At 35.5% G+C, this 20,595-nt stretch overlaps 1 pseudogene; it reads left to right on the top strand.

The window, feature by feature from the left end:
• Positions 1-377: 377 nt before the first annotated feature.
• On the top strand, positions 378-18,674 carry LOC149774267 (uncharacterized; annotated as a pseudogene).
• The last annotated feature ends 1,921 nt before the right edge of the window (positions 18,675-20,595 follow it).

Here is a 20,595-nt window from a genome sequence, read left to right as displayed (position 1 = left end):
GCTGTCATTGCCATATTAAAATGATCATATTATCTTTATCAAGCATTGCCCGTTCTTTAAAAGTCAATCTTGATTATGTCAATGCATGTTGTAGATACTAATGTAGATGTCCCCCGTATCTTTGTCATTCGTTAAACGAACACCGCTGTGCCTCAGTGTTAAGCAGACAGGTCCCCATGGCATGAAAATAATGTTCCAATCATGTAGGTAAAACTTTATTGGCGGACATCCTCCACCATCTACAAAGACTCACCAATCACTTTTGTCTCTTTCTATGAATTTCTGTTTAGCATGTTAGTTCTTGGTTTTGATTTATCTGATATTCCCATTGTGTGTAGAACAGTTTTCATTATATACATGCTGTTTATTCACCAGTCATGGCAGAGAAAAACAAAGAACTCTACCCACCCAATCACCCAAAACAAGCAAAAAGGTAAACAAAACAACTGAGAAAATAGTGATGGTTGAAGCGACTATCAGCTAGGTCTCTAACAGGAAGATTTACATTTGATTCCTCAGAGTGATATTTCATTATCTAGGCCATACCAACTATAATGAGAAGTGTATACTTCAAAGATATCTTAATACTTGGTTTCCACTAGAAACAGCACCATTGATATTATATCCAGTCAATGCCATCTTAAAACTTCACCCGCTCCCCTTAATAAATGCTACTTAAAGAATTTGTGCTCTTGTGTACACATCGCGCTCTAAAATGTAAAGGAAAACATGCCTCTTCGTCTAAAGCTAAAATATGTAACAAGTTTGGGACCAACACCGTCAGCTTCATCACTTCATGGTCCTGCTACAGGTCTTTTTAACCAGGATAGTCATTAAAATTTAGTTTAGCAATTCTAAGGTTTGCTTGAGGTTTGAAATTGATAGTGATAAATCCAGGAGGATGGTTGATGTAGTTTGTGACGAATTGTGATTTATATTTACTTTTCCAAATGGGATTCATCAGCTGTGATGTTTTGGTCAGTGTACTCAACCTGGTTGTAATAACACGTTGCTCTGTGTGCCTGACCCTATATTTTTGATCTTTTTATCATAAAAAGATTCAGATTTGCTTTCTTGTTTCTTGTAATTGTTAATATAAAAGACATCAAAAACTGGATGTACAGCTGTCAAATAAGAATTACCGAACTGGCGTGTACACACACCACATGTCCTGATTAAAGGGAGGTGAGCAATCTAGATGAGCGGAGGGGCCTTTGTAGGTCTACATTTAAACCTCGAAAGCAACACTTGAACTGATGTCCTATATATGTGACACTATATATGTTATTATAGATATAATTGTCTAAGTATTAGATATGGTTTAATTTAACACACCATAACTGGTGTGATGACCAAAAATATGTACGATGCAAATACGAATGATAAACAAGCAATTAGCTGGATAATGATAACAAGACAATTTTAATCATTAAAGCAAACAACTGACATGGGTTATGCTGAAGCTAACTCCATTCTTTGGTTACACAATGGTTTCAATTATTCGTATAAAGTCTACAACATCAGAAGCAAAAACAGAAATAAAGAAACAGTGTAATAGCCTTGAATCACTGACGGAAATGGAAACTTATTTATATGCAATACAAACCAAAATGTAAGCTCAAGGTTAACCTCAAATTAGTGATATTATGTGCAACCATGATAGCTTTACAACATTGAGACTGCCTTTCAACATACTAGGAACATTATTATATATAGACAGCATATGGCATTATGACTTTCCTTTCTTTATGGTATTGGCAAACGTATCTCGAAACTTAGATTCTTCATTTAAACACACATACACACAAAGATATATAATCCTCATTTGATCTACATAACATCGTCTATAAACATGTCACTAAACAATTCACTTTGATATTTGATTTTTAGATGAAAACCCCATGTTGATATGACCATCCATAGAATATAGTTAGTGACAAGATTTTTAAGATGCCTACCATGATGGCTATACTGGATTATCATTAAGATATCATAATTAGATTTCTGGTGAAAATCCCAGGTGCGTATGAGTATCAATTTAGGAGAATTAGTGACAAGAGTTTCAGTAACCTCATTGTAATAGTCACATCTGAGGTCAAATCAACAAAATGTTGATTTAGTGGCAAAGAGGTGCCACAAGCCTTTTAGAGAATTCTCAATATTGATATCACTTTCCATTGTGCAGGACTAGTGGCAACATTTTCAGAATGGCTGCTATGACACATATTGGGTATCACATCAGCGAAATGTTTAATGAAAACCACCTAGACATGACAAGTCTCCTGGTGAAAACCGAAATCTTATGTCTATTTAGGGTACTGATAACAAGATTATCAAGATGGATGTGGTAGCTGTATATGATAAATGAAGGGGGTGCAAATTTTATTCATGACCAACATATTTGAAATCTTCTGTTAATAACCACATGCCGATATGACTTTCTATTTCTAAATAAAAAGATTCACAAGATGGTTGCCAAGATGACCATATTGGTTGCCGTATCTGCACTATTTTCATCTAGGACCAACTAGATATGAAAATGTGTTCAAAGAAAAGCCTATGCTGATATCTGCATTCATTGCCAATGACAAGTGCTAACAAGATTTTCAAGATGACTGCTATGGTGGCCTGTTGGATATTTGAGCAGAACTATTTTCATTAAGGACCAACTAAATAAGACCTTTTTCATTTCGGAAGAAGAAACGATAAGATTGTTCAAGATGGCTGGTATGATGGCCACATAGGACATGAGATTGGTACCATTTTCATTTAGGATCAAACAGACATCGTTAGTGTTTTAATTAAATCCTCATATTGATATCATCATCCATTCAAGAAGAGTATCAATAACATTTTCATGATGGCTGCTGTGGTGGCCAAACTGGATGTCTGAGCCGCACCATTTGTATTTTAGACCAGCTAGATCTCAGGATGAATGTGTGTAATACGTTTCATGACAGTCTTTGAAGTAGTTGAGGTGGAATTGTGATAACAAACTAGTGGCAACAGTTGGATGGATCCCATATGACAGACAACAATGGACAAATATGTCATAAAAAGGACAGCAGAAAACAGTCCATCCCATAAGCAAATATGGTCCATGACCTGTAGAGTTAATAAGACAAACAAACAAATTACGAAAAAAAACAATGATTTCATTTTTAAGTGATTTTTATCTTATTTGTCTTTTCTTTCAAGCAAGTTTGGATGTTTAAATCTTTTCTATCTCTGTTTCACAAAGGCTGAATGTGTGTGATTTGGATTTTTAACGTGGCTTTAACAATTGTTCAGCCATATCACTACGACATCTGCAGTGTGACAGTTTGTAGTGATGTTTAGCACTGGGGCATCATACCGCAGACGACACATATTATCATGTCCCACTATGTCATATTATTCTGACACCAGTCCAACCAGTCCTAGCGCTAACCTCTTAATGCTGAGCATGAAGTGAGCCAGCTACTGGTACCATTTTTATCAGTCTTTGGTATGAGTCGGCCAGGATTTGAACCTGTCTTCCTGCATCCAAGGCGGATGCTCAAACCGCTAAGTAACCAGGGCGGTCTGAGACTCTGATTAAAAAATACAAAGTTCTATGTGTGAATAATGAGTGGGTATGAAACATAACACACATTACTATGACTGGAATTGCATAGGAATTTTATTTTTTTCTAACATCATGTATAGCATGTTCTCAGTAGTTTAAATACCTAGAAAATAAAATGCACAGTAAAATAAATTCCATGTAATAACACTGCAATAAATCAAAGACATAGTGTCTTGTTTACATCCTCTTTTGCCACCTAAACAACCTTTATCAGATGCAGTGTCCCACTAAAAGATAACCTGGTAAAACAATGGAATGTTTATTCAAATGTGTAAATAGAAACAAAAGTACACAAAATATACGAGAATTTGGTCCCATTCTAGAATAAACATAAGCCTTTATAAAATCGAGTTCTACTTCTAGTTGGTGACCTCTAATCTATGTAAACTGCCTGTGTTGGTTTAATAATAATAATAATAATAATAATAATAATAATAATAATAATAATAATAATAATAAAAATAATAAGAATAATAATAATAATGATAATAATAATAATAATAATAATAAGAACAACAACAATAACAATACTACTACTACTACTACTACTGCTAATACTACTACTACTACTACTACTACTACTAATAATAATAATAATAATAATAATAATAATAATAATAATAATAATAATAGCAATAATAGTAATAACTTTATGAGGGTAACTGAATTAATACAAAAGTAATCTTTCTTTAGGTCCTGAAAAATGCCTTTTGTTGTCATCAGAAAATATCACAAGGAGAATCAGGATACTGAGGATTTAAGCATGGACCAGAAATTTCTGTTTCAATGTGAATTTCTTATATGGAATAATACATGACACCTTTACAATGTTTTGTATTTGTTTAGTCATTTGTCACCAAAAAGTTATACAATTCATACGACAAGTACTGGTTGGATTAGATTTAGAATTGTGAGGGAAAAAATCATCTGAATTTTAAAACAAATTTTAAGACAAATTATGTAAAAAGTCGACATTCAAGGTTAATGTCATTATCTACATTAAGAAATATCACGAATAAAATAGGAAAATCATTTCACTTTTGGCAGTTACAAATAGAGATGCTGCAAATGATTTATTTGAAAATAGTACATTACGCAATTTGTCATAATACATGTTAACAATTTACAAATACATTTTTGTTCTGCAAACATTTATCATTAAATAATGTATGTAATCATAATCAAATATATATAAATCACATGCAATAATTCAGTATTCGAATAAATACAAGATCTTTTTTACGAAGCAAATCTTATTTCTATCAAAGGCTTGTTTCCTCTTCAAGAAAATCAGTCATTTTATAATTTAAGTAAAACAATATAAAATTTAGTTGTTATAGATCACAATCAATAATTACCAGTCATGACTTTACTTTCTTAAAACAAGAAAAATCATATTGCTAGTAAACCAAAATCTCATTTCTGAGTGCATTCAAAGGCTACATCGATATATAACTATAACAATCGTAAAGTAAGTCTATTTCATGGATGTTCATAACATCATGACATACTATATCTATCAATGACAAACAAATTTATCGGATATTTTTGTTTTGCTTCTTTTTAAAGATTTCAACAACTTCATTCTAAGTAAATAAAGGCCATAGACTCGTACATTAAAAACAAAACAAATTTGTTTACCACACTCAGGCATTGATTACTATGTACAAATCCTGGCAAAAGAATAAAGACCTACATCAAAATGTCTCCCACTGTAGATTTCTAAGGATTTATTACACAAAAATAAAATACAAGTGTCAATTAATTTGTGACACATTCCACTCAACAGTATAACTATTTATTTTACACTGGTTTTATGCTTAATTTTTCTGTCCATCTATCCTACAAGTTTTGGCTTGTTTATTTTCCAAAGTGCAACTCAAACTCACTGATGACAAGTCACACGGATGGATTTATATTGTAAAACAAATCCAGGCACAAAAGAGAGTCAAAGATAAATTAGAAAACGTAAGATTAGGACTTCATGTTCGAGTCATCTTATAAGCAAGAACATATGATAGTGAAACAATCCTGACTACTAGTCAACTTATATTTTTATAAAGTGTATTTGCACATATCATTGTTTGAGATAATGTATAATCTCATTTTATTGTCAACATTCCCTTCATGTTGCAAAGTTGTACCTCTGTAAGTAGTAAATGTAGAATCAGTTTTGGATATATGACCCTAGCACAAAAGAAAAGTAATTTGATGCAATATGTAAATCGTATATAAATGATTTGTTTAAATATGTTTCCATATTTAGTCATATTCGTGAAAACCTATAAATAAGGGTGAGATTTGACAGTTGTGGTTCTACTGGACTCCAGTAAAGCTCTTACGACCGAGCAAAACAGAACAAAAGTCTCTAGTCATTTCAGCAGATAATTTCAAGCAAGGTTAGCTAGTTACAACCGACACATTACGTTGTTCCCAGGCTTTTCTAAATATAAATATCCAGGTCTTTTCCATGTTTTTTCCAGGATGAAATTAATTGTTTCAAGGTTAACATTGATGAATGGAATTAAAGAACATTTTGGATTATAAAACATGCCTTTTCCAAATCTGAATATGTTTCTCTTTCAAGACTCTCCAAAACATATGTTGGAACAGATGATCATGTACACAACCACAGAATGAGTCACAAGAAACAAATCTGACTGTATTTCTATAAACTGGCATTTAAAGCCATTTCAATGTACAGAATACAAATCCTAACTTTACTTTGCTGACCTGCATTATGTTGCTACGTGGAAACAACATAATGAACATAACTTATTGTGTTTCCTTTCAAACCTTTAATTTTAAAGAATTCTTGAGCAATGTATCTGCATGTTATACAAAAGTAAACATTTCCTATCACAGTATGAACTAAACAAACAATAAATGCGAAGTATTAGAATCCTATATTGTAAGGAAAAAGTTTAACCCTGAATTTATGTACCCCAGTAAAGTCTCAAACAAGATGTTTCAACCAAGATAAACTTCTTAAGAAGATTTGGTTAAAAATCCCCATTATTTAAAGACATTTACGAAAGGATTTATTTAAAATTGTACACAAGACTTTCAAAATTATACATTGTTGTATTACCATGGACTGAATTTTCTGTAGAATCAAAAAGTCTTCTTGTAGTTCAATAAACCAGTCCCTAAACCTGTATTGATAAATGGGCTCTCATCGTTTCTTGATATATAATAAAGGGACACCAATGCCCATTTATCCTGCGTTCTATTTAAAATATGTAACCAATGTTTCAAGCTACATGTCACTGTGTAATAGTTTCGCACCAAATTTCAGCTCAGATATTCGACATTTTTTAATTCGGGTTTCCTCTGAATATTCCAACCCCATTTTGCACATATAGACATTTAGTATTGAGTGTGAGTTCAGAGCTATTACATATCAAACATTTAGAATCTGCCGCCACAGTAAGATAGCTTACCGGCAGGCCTAACAACTTTAAACCTATGTTATAGCCACTTATAGCCGCATGTAAGCGATAGGAAATTTATTTATTGTCTCAAAATGGCAAGTATTATAATCGTTATGTCTTTAATCCGCTGACAGATGAGATGAAACTCGGCATAGATGAAACCTGACCTGGTACTCGCCTTTTAATTTAATAGTCACTTGACTTTACAACTCTCACACAAGGACATCTGAAGTCCAATAGCCACGTGATATCAACAACAAACTTCTTTTTAATGTCTTTGTTCAAGATTGTTGTTGTTGTTGTGGGGTTTAACGCCATTTTTCAGCACGATAGGCTATACATGGCGGCCAGTATTAATGGTGGAGGAAGAACCCGGAAAACCCCGGAAAGAACCACCGACCCACGAGAAGCTACTGGCAAGCTTTATCACATGTCCACATTGGCTGAATCTTAGACTCGACTGAAAGTCAGATCTTTTGCAAAAACCGGAAAGAATATATAATTCTGAACATATTTATTTCGAGGAGAACTACAAGAAACTTGGCCAGTCTGATTCATCCAGCAGGGTAGTCTGGTTCCATGCTTCGTGTGCTCCCTGCTAGAGAGTGCACATGTCAACTTGGTAGCCACGTGATGCAACAATACTTCTGAAGCTGGTCACGGTGTAAATACAGAGAATGTTGTGCTCTTTCGTTATTGTATTTTAATTGCAACCAGTATACGACATTCATTTAATTTTTATTTGAAAATGATGGTTGTCAGATTATGTCGAAATCGCTAGTACCAACTCAAACTTCATCAACGCATTGGTTTTATTGTCTTTCTGCGGATTAAATACCAAATGATTTTAATGCTCGTAATTTGTGAGGAAAAAATAATTTTCATATTGGCTTCATGCAGCTGATTTAGCTGACGCCACTGTCACTGTGTCGTCATCAACATAGCTGTCTGCTATCCATTGGGAATTTAGTATTGGCTTTATCGAATTTCCTACTCAGTTTCATGTATCATTTTGAAGTCACAAACTTCCATCCATTTTGTAGTGTCTGTGTCATTTAGATGTCGAAATATTATACCCGACACAACAACACACTTTGATGTTACAAAACGAAAAACTGTCGCATTCAACTCAAGCGACACACTATTGACATCCTGTTCAAAACGAGAACCTTAATCGAATGTACAAAATCATCACCTCTTCGTTTTGTCATATGAACATATTTTGAGAACCATTAACTTATTTTTATGTGCAAGATTAGTTTTGTAACTGGTATTATCTGAGTTACAGATTATGTGAATTAGGACAAATAGAACATGTATGCTGATTTTCACATGCAATTTAACACTGAAAATATTGTCATTTCAACATGCTTTATCAAACATCTGTTCTGAAAATTAGCAAATATTATATTTCACCATTTTGAACATACAATTTTGTGAAAAACACACAAGCCTGGAAACCATATAATAAACTGTGCTGCCTATTTATATTTGTTTTGTGCTTTAATGATCTGAATAAGAACATCGGTGGTGAACACACCATTTCGTGACACTGCAATAGATTGGATAGATCTAGTAACTGAAAAAGGCGTGAACTGTCCTTCTATTCCGTTTTATTTTACCTTGACCCTTGACACATTACAATACATGCCAGAATCCTAGCTTAAAAATGAACATTGCACATGAGGTACCAAAGTGATCATCTTTACTTCAGTGCCTTCCACATTTCACAACTTGTATTTGGATTATAATATACATCGATACTGTTAGATAGATTTGATTACTTTAAAGATCTTATGATGCGTTGTAGTTTTATATCAGGTATATGAAAGGAAATAATGTTGTGCACATCCTCTTTCAAAATATCAACGTTGACTTTGAACACAAAATTTTATATCTTCAAAAATACTGTTTGTTTCAAATCTCATGTTCATAACCCGACCATGGAGATAAGTTTAGCTATTTTGTATTGAGAATATCAAGTTCTTGACATTGATGTTGCTGCATCTTGCATATAGGTATGAAATTTTACAGCATTATCAACACCCACATTAAACTAAGTTGTAAATCAATCATAAAACAGTGGAAGCTAAAAGACTATATTGATATTTACGTCAAAGAACTCGTGTCAGTAAAGGTTTACGAAAGGTTTGTAATCTATGGGAGACAACTCAAAAGACACATGTGAAAGGAAATGTAATCAAAAATTCAAATTGTATCAAGCTTACTTGAAATGGCTATCATACAATTAGCAACACTTTTACAACCTTGGTTAGCAAGAATTTTTCAAGGTTACAGCTTCCTCCCATTAAAATCTGACATTTAGTATACATGATTATATGTTAAAAGTGTCAGTATTAGATTATTCATTTACAAGTAAGAGCAACTAAATATCCTCCGCATGTATTATTGAATCTTCTAAATGTTCTTCTTTTCAAATCACCAGCAATAAAAATATGAACTTCATTTAATTTACTTCACACATCAATTAGGTCATGCTCCAACAGTGACACACCATCACCTTTAGATATTTTTCTGTAAATGACTGATACTTCCAGAGAGATGTGTAGAAAAAGCTGATATCAAAAGACAAAAACAATATATCATTTGCATCCATATATTTAACTTTATATAGTGATATATTTATAATTATTTTTATTTTTTTATACAAAAGCTCTCCTCCCACGGACTCTCTTCCTTTATTAGGTTTTGTTCTACCTTAGGATATATGCAACACTAAGTCAATAAATAAATTGTAGGCATCAGGTCCTGTTTTTAACAAACCACACATGGTGTATTCTTTCAATGTGAAGTATAATACGTGTTATTGCATTTATTTTAAAACCAATTCACATTCCATTCATTCCATTCAAGTAACTTTATCAGAAAGAAATCATTGCAGTTTTGTCAACAAAGTTTTCTAGGTCATGACCCACATCCACTTTGGTTTCCAAATTTGTGTGTTGTAATGATTCCTATCCTGGATGTTCAGTGGTTACTGGTACTTCAGCACCCACAACTGCATCGATTTAGGTCAGCAAACAGGACCAGAAGGTATGCTACCGACTCCCAAAAAGTGGTGTTGACCTTGAGGCCCCTGTCCCTTCAATCAAGTCCCCATTTTGTAATACAGGCCTTAACAAATTTAGTGTTGTAGTTTGGGGACAAAATTAACACGTTACATTATTAGACATACTGAAATGTTGTATGTGAGTTGTAATTAAATCGTTGTTGTTATAATAATAATAATAATCATGAGAAAATCTGCACTAACTACGGAATCTCATACAAATAAACTAACCTAACAAGAACTAGAGGCAATTAAGAAATATAATAATCCTCAGTGATATTGTCAAACAGCAGCTATAAAAACGTCAGGAGTCAGGATGCTCATATAGAATTTACAGAAGGTACACAATAGTTATTTAAACCATTCACAAAAGCCACTAAAGATCTTTTTTCTGTCGTTGGTACAAACCGCTAAATAGACCAAGAAAATAGCGGAAAGAACTAAAAAAACAAAAAGATTATACAAGAACTTCCAGCTGAATGACTGCTGTTCAAGCACAATTACAGCTAGCAATACAGCAATCAATCGAGGGAATTGATCAAGCCAGTGCTGAAATCGGCAACGTATGGGATCTTGTTGCACCAGTTAACAAACCACCTGCCGAATTTACCAAGAAAGGTTTAAAACACTTCGCAATAAACCCATAGCAATTGCTGCAGCCAAATATTCAGCTCGTAGTATTAAACCTTGACCCATTAAAATATGACACTACCGGGTCTGCTTTCAATGTTGAAAGTTGACCCAGGTTCAGTTCTTAATGTTGAAGTTTGATTTTCACAGTTGTTGAAAACTGATATCATTGTTTAATTTTGATCCGATTTCCGGGTCATTTTTTAACAGATAATGTTTAAAGTTCCTCATACATGGGTTTATGAATGATCAATGAGGAAATGTATAGTATGTAAAAAAATCAACAAAAGAAATGTAATGCAGTAATGAAATTATGGATATAGTAATCTTCCTTATTTCAAATGGATATAACGTAATCTAGCTTGTACTTCGCCTGCTGCATTCCATCAAGCATATCATAAGTTTGCAGTAGTTTTCTAGGCATTACAAACTAGGTTGGACGATTTATCCCAAATAGTTCAACGGCCTTAACCAAACAGAATGATCCATTGAAATATACTGGGAAACATGACAAGATATTTGAAAAACTCAAACAAGATTTAACAAGTAACGCAATAATAGCGTATTTCAATCTTCATAATGAAACACAATTAATTGCAGATGCAACTCCTGTCGGTCGAGACCCTTTATTAACTCAAAATGGAAAGGCAATTGCTTACACCAGTAGAACACTTTCAGAGCTGGCAAAGCGGTACTAACAGGTGGAACGTGAAGCCCTAGCAATAGTTTGGATTTGAGGGTAGTTCCTTCTGTATCTCTTTTTGCAAGCTAATCAGTGACCACAAGCTCCTGTGAATTATTTTCAATAATTCAATATCACCCTTCCGACTAGCAAGAATCAAGAGCTGGTGATTGAGATTACAAGTGTACAGTTTCACAGTAGTTTACAAATCAGGTAAAACAAAATGGAGCAGAATACATTTCGCGACATCCAAAGGCTGGAACTGAGTGCTGTAAACATTCTGAAGTTGCAGAACCTTATGTTCAGTTCATATATGTTAATACTGTAGGTATCAAGTAACAATTCTATTACCAGAGACCTCAATACTAATGTTTTGTGAAATAGTTATACTTTCTATCCTACCTCAGCATTCCTGTCACACATTGTCATAAAGAACAATGTTAGACTGTCAATTTGGCAAGAACAGAACCAGGTACTCCAGTCCATTTAAGAGCAATAACTCTGCAGGAACTAAACAGGGTTGCACACAAGCCATATTTTACCATAAATAGTTAAATATTACCATCCTTCAATAAATTTTAAACACAGATACATTAACCGTAGCAAAAAGTTATTTCATGGATGATCGCTTTAATAAACGATCACCTGAAGGCTAGGAATCGAAACAGTCTGTCATAGTGAGTCAATATATGTATAAAGTTGCCTTGCATATTTTGGTTGTTCATTTAGGTTTCTTATTATATTAATAATATTAGCCATTTGAATAGTTTTAGTGACAGGATATTTATTCACTCCTCCTTTGTATCCTTGTACAGGTATTCTCGGTAAATAATGTAGATTTTCTTTCCAGTATCCTATTTAAAATTTTGTTAAATTTAGGAGATTAATCCTTCCGATCCTGTAGTTTTTCCATGCCTTAATTTCTGCATTACCTCATCAATTTCCGTACCTTTAACCTTCCCCTTAAATAATCTGCACTTTGTTTATCTGGTATGTTTTGCGATGTGTATAAATTAACATAATATGTTTGTATCTGTCTTAAAATGTTGGTCTTGTTCGTGTACACAATGTCATTTATACTATGTTCTTTTAGAGTTTTGTTCAGCTCCTTTCCATTTTGTCTTCTCCTTTCCGTATTTTTCTCTCTTATAAAGTCCTATATACACAATCGATCCGACCTTTCCATTTCTTCATGAAGAGTCCATTTGATTTTGATATGTTAAGTTTTACTCCAGAAGCTTGGTAATAAAATTTGGACCAAAATAAATATGTCTCAATTGATTTTTCAGAAGAACAGAAGCCCATACTGTGGTCTGCAAATACAGAGATTTTACAGGACTCTGTTGTACTGGGAATTTGGATGCCAATGATTTCCTTTTCTGATCATATTCTATCTGAAAAGGATTTAGTTACTCATGCATGGTCCTCCTAAATACCGCAACGTCATGCAAAGTCAAAGTCATGCTGCATTTTACACTCAGTAGATTACGGCATTGGAATACAACTGAGCTACTGTATTGTAACTATAAGATTTTGCTGGATGCAATGAGCGTTAGATTTTGCATGTACATTGTGCCTTGCATAGTGCATGAGAAAAACGTGACCATGCTACATATGGGGGGCTTCCATATTGGTCTTCTTAACTCACGACAGTCATGTGGCTGAGAGTCATAATTACATGCATATCGTTAATCTGATGGGCATAAAACGTTCCATATAGAAACTATACTTATGGTTAATTAGGTTAATACTAATAATAGGTTAATTCATAATAACAGCAAATATTATTCTGGACCATTACTGGTATAGACAGTATAAAATGGGTCCTGTGTTTGTTTACATTCCACTTCCTGTTTTTCCCTTTGCCACATATAGTACATTCAATATGTTTTTGTGCTGAAGTGTATATCTTCTGGTATTATTCCTTTGGTCTTGATACTGGTGTAATGGTAATTAAAAGAACATAAGCTAAATATTATAAATATGCATTAATTGTTATGCATATATTTAAATTATGAACATTAGTACTTGTAGGCTGTATTTCCACTTGTGTGTGATAAGGCAATTCCTGCATCGCAAGAGTGTGGTTCAAAAGAAGAGAAAGACACATTTCAGGATAATTACGGAAAAGGAGCATTTGTACAATTTGTTAGACTGTTATATCATTATTTATTTTGAATATTACAATTGTCAACAATCATCTGGTTGAAGTAAGTGCATTGTAACATGGTACTAGGCAAGGATGACATGCATGCATGTACAAATCCATGTGTTGTTCTACAGTGGATTGTTCGGAGTGTCGAATAAGCCACGTATAGCTGAAGAACTTAGACATGTTTGTACACATAATGTTATACATACTTTTTGTACTTAGTGAAATATTTGATATTTCTTTTCAGTATTTATTTATATAGTTTTGTTTGTTAATTTTGGACACTTTAGGTAAGTTGGTTATTATCATCCTTCAGTATAATGATTTTGCATCGCCATGGGGTGTCTCAAAAAGAAGGATGTTAAGTGTGATTTAATACTGCTGGTGGTCCACACATTCAAAAATATATGCAAGCCATGAAGTACACTTGTACGTCCAGAGATGATGAGGTGCAACATCATTGTACGGACAAGATTAGATGCCCCCTATATCAGTTGTATGCTGGAGAGAAAGCCACCAAAATTATTCGTTTTCATCACATTCCTATACAGCACATTACGAAGATGCATGATAATAAGAATAATGTTTTATTTAATATCAAACAATTTGATGACATTTTGGATGGTTACATAGTTATAAACTTAAACTATCTAAATAGCATGTCATGGAGATCTCAAGTCACTCTGTTTATATAATGAGGCACGATAGATAGTAGACAATGACAGCAGTCTTGTAATAGTGCATACCAAAAGTAATACAAGGGAACATATGAACATTTATGGTGCATTGGCCATGGTTGAGGAAACAAATTAATAATGAATATCAACCCAAGCCTGAGTGATTGGACAAGTACTGATATCTATGTACAAGCTGTATGGAAAAGTATGTAAACGTTTGCTGGCACATTTTCATTGAAATAACTATTAGGCACTATTGCAGCTTCAGGTATAGTTGGAAAAATAAATTTTTCCCGTGAGCACAAGTTTGGGAAAAGGAGGAAGTCTATACTGGAGAGGAAATTATGAAAGTTGGGGCAGAAAAGAAAGGATATGCTACATGATGGGGTGGCTATGATTAGAATGTGCCAGTCATCAATGTGGCATGTGATGCAGGTGGAGTCGATGAATACATAAGCATACATACATTGCACTGAGAGGTGTAGTGTCATATTTGTGGCTGAAACAAAACACAAGCTGTATTTAGGTGTATGCAGCAAATTGTTTTAGATATGACAGTAAGCTGAACGAAAGAGTTGTCAATAACCAAAACATGACTGCTTTAAAAACTGGATCGAGAGCCCACAGCCAATGGAGGCTGACATGATATAGGAAGATTTAAAAAAGGTTGAGTCTCTTCTTGGTTTAAGCGACACGTGGATCATGGCTAACGGCCACAGTTATTTTGATGCCGAAATACAAATGATGGTGCCATTGTGGGGTCGATATGTAAAATAAAACTAGTATGGGCAAATAACAAGTGTTTGAGAGTTACATTACAGAAAATGGTACAAGAAAAGACACAACATAAAGGGAGAGTAAAGTTAACCAAAGTGAAGTAAGTACCACTTACTGCAACTGTTCTATGTGAATACAAATGACAAGTATTGATAAAAATGACAACTCTTTGCATAGGACATCCATAACTACAGGAAGCATGTTTTATATTTCCATGATAACTACAAATTTGTGCAATAAAATACCTAATTTGCATAAAAAGTCTGAAGTTTGTACTAGTGATGATGATGTAGGGACTAACAGTTATGATGATGAAATAAACAGCATATTAGAAGGTCAGAGTTAGTTTTGGAAAATGGCACGCGATGAAGAACTAAATGAGTCTTGCATGGCCACATCAGGTTGTTGGGACGATACTAGAGACAGCATTAGAGATGTGTCTATCATCTTGAACAGGATTACTAATAAAAGTGAACGGCTGATTGTTAACGATATTAATAATGTGGCTGAAAGTCGGATGTCCATCAGGTCCAAATATCATTGTGGAAGGTTTATCATGGCCCTCTGAAAACACAATATTTAAAGCTTTTTAGCTTATATCACAAGTTTTGAGATATACAAGCTTTGCACATAGGTCATGAACATCACAAAAGAAGGATGATGTCAAATTACAAAGAAAGAGAGTGCGACTTGAAAAGCAAGCAAAGAAGGACATAAAATACCATGGACCAGATATGCTGAATGATACCAGATGTAACACCGGATAAGCTATTCAATCTTTGCTCATTATACTTAGAAAAGGTCATACAAAAGACAGATGAGGATATTAAGAACATTGAAGAAGCAACCAGACAGCAGTATTGTAGATATGGAAAAGAGAACTAAACATTTGACTTACGTTGAAACTTTGGGAAATAATGGTTTGCAAAACTGCTAAAGTCCCCAACAAATTAGTGAAAAATCTTTACGACACCGTATTCCAATTTCCATGGCAATATAGTCACAGTCAGGGCTTTGTTACTGGTAAGCAACACTGTAACATAATACGGACATCAAAAGCGTGATATAACTTTGGTGGTCATTAATAGAGACCACCTGCATCTGGCATCATATAGTGATGAAACGTTTATAGAAAAAGATGGAAATGTTTCCTTTCAGGAGATTAAAAAGTTTGCCGAGAACAGCCAGATCTCATTAAAAGAAGCAGTTCTCAAGATTATTTTTTTAAAGTGTGACAAAGAAGGGACATGAAAATTAAAAGAAATTCATGACTTTTGCTTTCAATACCAAGGTCAGTTGTACATCCTGAAATGACTGGTTGAACTTTCATTTCAGGCTGACCAGTCCATTTGAAATTTTTGTTCAGCATATCTATAAATGCCTCTTGTTCAAGGAAATGCTCCCCAAACTTCTCACCTTCTGCACACCTCCTTATCCCAATGGATACAACTTACTTTGCATGGATGAAACAGATAAGTATATAGCTTGTCATTGTCATTAAAGACAATAAATGTACTTCTGGATGAAATTTTTGTTAATTCTTCAACTGTTAGCTTTATAGCTATATTATTGACAGCTGCTATACACTATGGACATACTGATTTTAGACTGCTGATGGAGCCGGGAAAGGTTAAACAGGTCTGCTTCCACACTAATTATGTTCTGCCAGCATTACTTCTGCCACCACCGCCTTGAGTAGATTTACGTTTCAAATCATACCTGCTTTAACATGTCATGTTGCACAAAAATCATGATTTTGGACTCAAAACGGTCATGTTTTGAAAAACACAATTTTGAGAAATTTTAGTGTCAAAGTTTTCTCAGTAAAAAAAAAAATACCAGAAACATTTGTTGACCACCGTGATATAATTAGGTATGTAATCAATACGTATGAACGGTAAACGATCTTGCTCAATGCTCACCTCAGGGAAACAGTTGATATTAGAGGCAATTAAAAGTATCACAAACTGAAATGAACAACCACATTTCAGAGATTGTTTAACAATAGCTAGAGTGAAATGTTGAGTCAAAGTCTACAGTGTGTTATTCCATTACTTATTCAAATACATTCCCCAGTTACATTATGTTAGGAATATTAACCTGCTATTTCGCAAATCCAGCCCCACTAAAAGACGAAAATCATCTTACATTGTTTATTTTTAGATAGACAAAGGGCATAACTCTTGTCCATTGCCTCCCCTTGATACCACCAGGTCTCGCCAGTGTTAGCATCAGTGTTGTGCAGTACACACCGAGTGCTATAGCCTATAACAATCCAGCCTTGTTCTTCTGACCTATAGGCCCATCCATCAAGCATTTTGAATTTATTCAGTGGATTTATTCATCTCCTGCAGGTTTGATATTTTACAACTCCAGTAAAAAATCTGACAGATTGTGCTATTTATTGGGACTTCCTCTGTGAGACCCCATCTCAGCACGTTATTGCTGACCTCCATAAGGTCATTCTGTGTTGCGGGTGAATTAGACTTTTTTATTTCGCTCACGATGTTTGTTGCTGAGCGGTTTTAATGACTACAATTTAGTGTCACTGGATATTTAAGATCATGTCATTAATTTTACGCTATTTTAATAGTATTGTGGTTAACTAGGTTAAGTCCATTATGGCCTTAGAATAATGTTGCAACTCTTAAATTATTTGTCCATTTGACAGTGTCTTTTAGCATATTAGTAATTCAAGGTGCATAAAATGTAAAAGATTTAAATCCAGGGAGGACACTCATGACCCTAACATTACATGTACAAAATGCCCATTTCATTTGGCATGCAAAATATGCAGTGTTTGCTCAGGAAACACATGAATGGCTGTACTTCAGAAAGCAGCAAAGAGGAGAAACAGTTTACATAACAGCAGGATACCTCTGACATCCTTAGTCTCCACCCCAAATCAGCCTCATTGTCAAGTCTTGTGGGGATGCTGGGTTTCCTCCCCACCACTAAAATTTGTCACACGGGACCAATACATTCTGCAACGTCTGGGGCAGAGAAGATAAAGGAGGGGACCATCCGTCTCTGGATAAGATGCATCATTTGGTAAGTTGGAAGAAGACATAACTCATTCAATCTGAGCAAAATCAGCCTTCTCTTCCCATTATTTGTTCCTACGGACACAATAGGGGAATAGTCTCAAAAGTTTAGGCAAATTTTAGGTATCCCAGATGTGGCAACCCTTCCCACATGTCAAAGCATGTCTTTCAGGCCTGTAAGTTGGAGTTCATGGGATTAATGATAGAACAGCTGGACCCAAATAATAATAATACTGCCAAACCGACACCAGCCAACATTGGCAGTCTCCGCAACATCACAAGCCGACGCCAGCAGTACTACCGTCCAAGTATGAAGACCTCTTTGCCAGAATGGTTGAACTACACAGTGTTTATGGGGAACATAGTGATATATCTTTCCGACCGGCTGGGCAGCCAGCAACATATTATTATTTCACTGGTATTGGAGCGACCACCACCAGACTACCATGTATACAGCAAGTTCCAAGGTTGTCCTCACACTGCTGACACCAGCTTGCAGCAATGCTGGCAGAGCTGCCGATGCGTGATATTAGATTACTCACGGCTTATCCTCAAGGGAGAGCTCATGTCTTGGACAGATATGACTGAGCAGATTCGTTAATGCCACCCGGCAATTACTTATGCCGAGCTTAAAGACAAGTCGGATGAGGATCTGGCACACAGTGAGAGTGATGAGTCACTGACAGTTCTCTCTTATGCTGACGCAACTATGGAGCAGACCAAATTCAGCTTTCAAGCTGCCATTTAATACATTTATCAGGTGTTGGCCACTTTTGAGTGTACCCCCACACAAAACTTAAAAGCCAAGGGGTCAGTGAATGTTGGGGACGAGAGGGATACGCTGTCATGCCGGCATCTCCTCCAATCTTCTAAGATTAAGGAGATTAGCAACTGGCTTTCGGGTAGAATTGGCTACCCCTTGTAGTTCAATATTTGTTTTCTCGGAATGTCAGATTGCAGGTTACTTCACCTCGCTAGAATGATACACACTCCAACACTTTAGCATGGACCTTCTGGCATTTGACAAGAATATGTTAGCTGTTCGTATGTCGGCTCCATTGTATTACATACTAGAGAAGTATGTGTACCATGCCACGTCGGAGCTGGTTCAGAAGATAGTGGCGATATCTTCCATGTTAGATTTGGCATCATTGGCAATTTTTGAACTCTCCAAGCAATCCAGTGGTAGCTTCAGCTAGGAGCCCTCTTGTCATTAATCAAGCAGCTTACCATACTATGGCCAATGCCTTGATAGCTTGGCCAATCTTGATCTTATCCATTGTGACGCATGTCTATGGTTGGCACCACTTAAACCAGATCAAATGCTTGCATTGCGCCCACCTCTGTTTGAATCTCTGTTGATATTTGGAGGATGAATTGAAGCTATTCGTAGGCAGGCAGCTCAGGAGTTAGCCATCCAATTTGTTACTTACCCCTACACATGCATGTGGAACCCTCAGTTCATCTGGATTTGTAATAAATTGGGAAACGTCCAACCTTAATCCATCCTAGAACTTTGTTTATCTGGCTATGGAGTTTTTCACCAGCCTGAATCTTGTGTGGCTTCCTAGTGTCCCCGTTGGCAAAATAATAGAACTGGTCGAGTCTGTGTGTGATAAACCATGAATTCAGCAAGAGAGCTTCCTGTGTCTCCTCGTTCATTTAAGGTGGCAGAAGACTTGCACATCTTTTTATGCGCCCTTACAGATGTCACTGCTGACTCAGTTGTTTCCTTCCCGGTCCCCTCGATCAAACCTTCCAGATGATGTGAGAGATTTGATCCTTCTTGCATCCATGGTGCACCCCAGGTTAGCTGTCCAGGGGACTCCCACTGGAGAAGCCCCAAGGAGAAAAAACTGTTTGCACTTGCACCAGTGCATATAGTTTGGGGCATCCACCTGTTGATGGACTTCACTACTGTAGACGGCACATGGGAACCATATTAGTGGCCTATGCACATCAGCATCCTAGAAATGAAGGCTGTCGTAAAGGTCTTTCACTTCAGAGAAGATCGACTCTCAGGCAAAATTGTCCTCGTTATGTCCGACTATTCAGTAGTGGTGACTTATCCACAAACGGTGGGCAATAAATCAGGTCCTTCACATGGAATGATCTCTCAAGCCAGCGATCTTTACCCAGATCTTGGCCCTCTGGGGACGACAAATAATCGATTCTTATGCGAGAAGATTTAACCGCAGGTTTCTCACCTTTATCTCTCATGTTCCAGATCAAGAAGCCTGGGCCATGGATGCACTGTCAATCAGTTGGGAGAGGCTTTAGGCGTTTGCCTAACCTCCCAAAATCCTCATACCAAAAATAGTTCAGAAGTTATTGATTCATAATTGCAAGATGATTCTGATCATATCTCTGAAGTGGGAAAGTTTCTGGGTCACCGACCTACCTGATCTAGGGATAGATCTACCCAGTCTGATCCGAATCTCCTCATGCAACCACTGTCAAAGGTGGTCCATCCCTGCAAGGACCATTTTATTTTCTTCTACATGCTTGGCTCTTATCAGTTC

This window comes from Sinohyriopsis cumingii, unplaced genomic scaffold, assembly GCF_028554795.1.
Source record: "Sinohyriopsis cumingii isolate HCF-2022 unplaced genomic scaffold, ASM2855479v2 utg000360l, whole genome shotgun sequence".
NCBI lineage: Eukaryota > Metazoa > Mollusca > Bivalvia > Unionida > Unionidae > Sinohyriopsis > Sinohyriopsis cumingii.
Note: the sequence above shows the minus strand (reverse complement) of the source record. Positions and strands in the feature narration are given on the sequence as shown.